Raw genomic sequence first — 3,750 nt, forward strand, 5'->3', positions numbered from 1 at the left:
TATATATATAGTCACAGCACTAAAGTAAAAAAAAATAAAAAAATAAAAAAAATACCCAGCAATTTTCATATGCAGCATAAACAATACTTACTTTACAAGTTTCATAGATGCTCTGGACATATACTTTCTTTCTAATTTCAAACAATCCTGGAGGCTACAGTGCTAATGTTAAACAATGTTTAGATTACCATAATGCTAAAGTCATAAGTAGCAAAAGAGAAGATATATATTTACATTTCTGTAACTTATATAAGTAGCTCTGAAGTCAACAATTGTGTTTAATCTTGTTACTCCTGAATTAAAATACAGAAGTTTTTAATTCTTAAAGACTAAAAAAAAACCAAACATGTAAAAAGAAATTGAAACAAGATCTGCTATGTCATTGTAAACAGTAAGAAACTTGTATACAGTTAAAATACTTCCAATACATATATTAAAAAACTAACTGTTCTTTTTATATCAGATGAAAAATTAGCTTTGATTTACTTCATTTTACTAGTGGAAACCACTGTGGTAAGTCATAGGATTTACAGAATTATGAAAATACAAAAAGAATGTTGTGCATGCTAAAGAATAAGAGGGATTTTTAGTATTGTTTCTACATTACATACTACTACTTCAATAATATGATTCCATGGCCTACTTTTAAATAAAGGTTTGGAAATCATGATGCTGTACATAAAATATCTGTTAGTTTATTCATTTATCTTCTCAATGTTAAAATTTTGCAGCACATGACATCTTGATGTCAGGTTCTTCAAATGTATAAAGCGAATGCTGTTGCCTACAGTAGAATACATTTTTCTACAGAATGACGAAGAGCCCAAATACAAATATGCCTGTAGCTGTACACCTACGCTTATTTTAGCTTTACTCCAACATATATTTATAAATTATGCAGTTTGCTTGCATTTTTAGTTGCACAGACTATCTCTGGACTGACTAAACAGGACATACAGTTTCATATCCAGTCAGTGCTGGAAAGCCAAGAAGTAGGGAATTGTGATTTAACCCTAACAACAGGGCTTTCTGTGAGCAGAATAAAAGCATACTATAATAATGGAACTATTCGCACTGAAGTCAGTAAACATTAAGAACTGAAATATCTTCCAGGATTGGGTACACAACTTTTATAACAGGCTACTGACCATCTCAATTTACCAAGGTCTGAATACTTTGCTGAATAAGCTTAAAAGTCCTTGAACTATTTAACTTACTTTTTGGCCCATTAAAAACTTTTTCTCAATACCTTATCTATTTGAGTCTGTTCTGTAACATTTTTTTTTCCCAGCAGTTTCATGTCTTTTTTTTTTTTTATTCTTTACATGGATCATATAATTTGATTCCACCAGTAAAACATAACACATTTTCCTGTCTCCTTCTTCTTTCTCCCAAAACCCTGTTATAAATGATACCTGTTTGATTTACAGTGATTGTCATTTGACTGTCATTTCCTTTTTCTTCCTACCATAAATATTTATATGTGTGAATTGTTAAGATCGCTTTAGCAAGTTCTTAAGATCACACACATCACAGACATCCAGTTAAACCCTGAATATCTCAAATCTTTCTTAAAAGCTCACCCTATATATTTGACTAATATTTGACAAAATATAAGGTGTATAACATATTTGTGCATGTGTTTTCAGAAATCTAAGATATTTAGTAATTTCAATATATATAAAAACATTAGAAGATGGAAAAAATGAATCCAACATTACCCTTTTTTCTTTGGTGAATGAAATAGATATTTGCTTTTTGCTTTTTTCTTTTTTTTTTTTTTTAAACTGATTCTGACATAAGATCTATTTAAGCTAGAAGAATGTAGAGGAAAGCTTAGAGTGTTTTAGATAGGATTCAGGTTCTGTTCTTATTTAATCTCAGTTTGCTTCTTACTTGTAAAATTCAAAGACTCTAAAGAAAATCAGGTGTCCTGTACAGAGGGAAACTCACTGAATCCCCTCAAAGCTCAGAACAGTCAGTGTTTCTCAGTTCTTTGTACTTATTATTTGTCCTTTAACACATTTATTTGAAAATAATTACTAAAATGTTGTTATTGGACCACAGCCTCGTAGTTGCAATGTTGGTTTCTGTAATAAGAAAAAAAGAACATCGCTTTTTATAAAGACTTTGACACAATATTACTTCATGCAATATTTAGCAAAGATTTACTTTTCAGAGTGTTGGGTTACATTGTCATGACATGGCAGATCTTACTCTTCTGAAAGAAAATACAAATTTTTCTTTGTTTGCTTTGAAGTTTCAGTCATGAGGAAGCAATGATGTTTCTGGGAATACTGTATTAAATAGAAGATAGTGCTTGACTCTTTTGGGCAATTTGGAGTACAAGTTTCAGCACAATACTGCAACAGGAACTAGACTTCTAAGAATGATCATCATTCTAAATTTGATTGATTTTTTTTAATCAAAAACTGTCTCCATGGCTGTAAAGTTGGAGCTGGATTAGATCTCACCACAAGATGAATGCGTGTAAATGATTTCACATTCCCCCTCTTTATCATCTTAATGACGTATACTTTGGAAGCACTCAAACTCTTCATGTTGATGAACTCTACAAATAAGAAAAAATAATCTTATATGGGCTTTTGCTGGTTTGGATTAATATCTTATTATTGCAGTAGCCTAAAACAAATGACTAATCAATAAGAATATGAATTGTTTCCTTAACGTACTGCTGCAATTAAGTAAAATCTAGACTTTCTGGCTACTGACGTGTAAATACCTCTTAAATTGCCTGAAAAATTAGACAGGATTTGTGACTGATAATTGTCTACTGTGGATTGTTTTCTCAGTTTATAATGTGTTCAGATTCAGGTTTTATTGTTGAGAGGTTCGTTTCTTCTCACTATACTGATTGTTTGTTACTTAAAAAAGTTGCAGAACAAGAAGATGTCTTTTTGATAAGGAAATGTTGCTTGTATGTGATAGCTTATATTTCCAAGTTAACATACTTTCTCTGAGTTTCTTATTTACTGAGCTTAATTATTCTAAGTAGTTAATTTACCCTTAGCCTGTTTGTCTTAATCAGCAGAGTACTGTAAGATAAGCTGGGAGAGGAAAGTTCCCTGTTTTTCATTTCCTGATTGGATCGTTGAAGTAATTATTTTTTTAATAAAAAGAGGTCCTCCCTACTTTATCTACAGATAACACAAATCACATTTCTCTATGTTACTTGAAATACACAGAGATTCAAACATAGTGTTTCATATAATAAAATTATTACAGTTATATGAGTGCTCCTAATTGCTGTAGCTTCTGAGTCAGACTGACACACTCTGGGTATGCATTCATACTTGTTGCTGCTCTGGAAAGGTATAACAAAAATAATTAAAACTTTTCTGTGAACAGCAAAGTGGCTATGTAAATTCTGAAGGTGTTTAGAAGATCTCAAGAAGCATGGAGCAAAGCTTGTCTTTCAAAACAATGAAGTTTCATGATTCTTGCTTTAAAGTGGCAATCTGTTTTCTGAAAGAATTCAAGGATGTTGACTGATAAGTGTCAACGGTTTACGGGCTGGTTCGGCCCGGTTCCGTGACTAGAAGGGCGGAGGGATCCGCGGATCCGCGCCCCCCGGGAAAAAAAAAGAAAATAAGGGACCCCGAAATAATTGAAAACAGTGGCAACAATCTGAGGTAAAACAAAGTAATTTACTAAATATGGTATCAAACAGAATTTTTATAAGGAGAGAGAATGTGAAATTGATAGTGGATTGGCCTTACCACAACGCTG

The sequence above is a fragment of the Meleagris gallopavo genome, chromosome 1 (assembly GCF_000146605.3).
Source record: "Meleagris gallopavo isolate NT-WF06-2002-E0010 breed Aviagen turkey brand Nicholas breeding stock chromosome 1, Turkey_5.1, whole genome shotgun sequence".
NCBI lineage: Eukaryota > Metazoa > Chordata > Aves > Galliformes > Phasianidae > Meleagris > Meleagris gallopavo.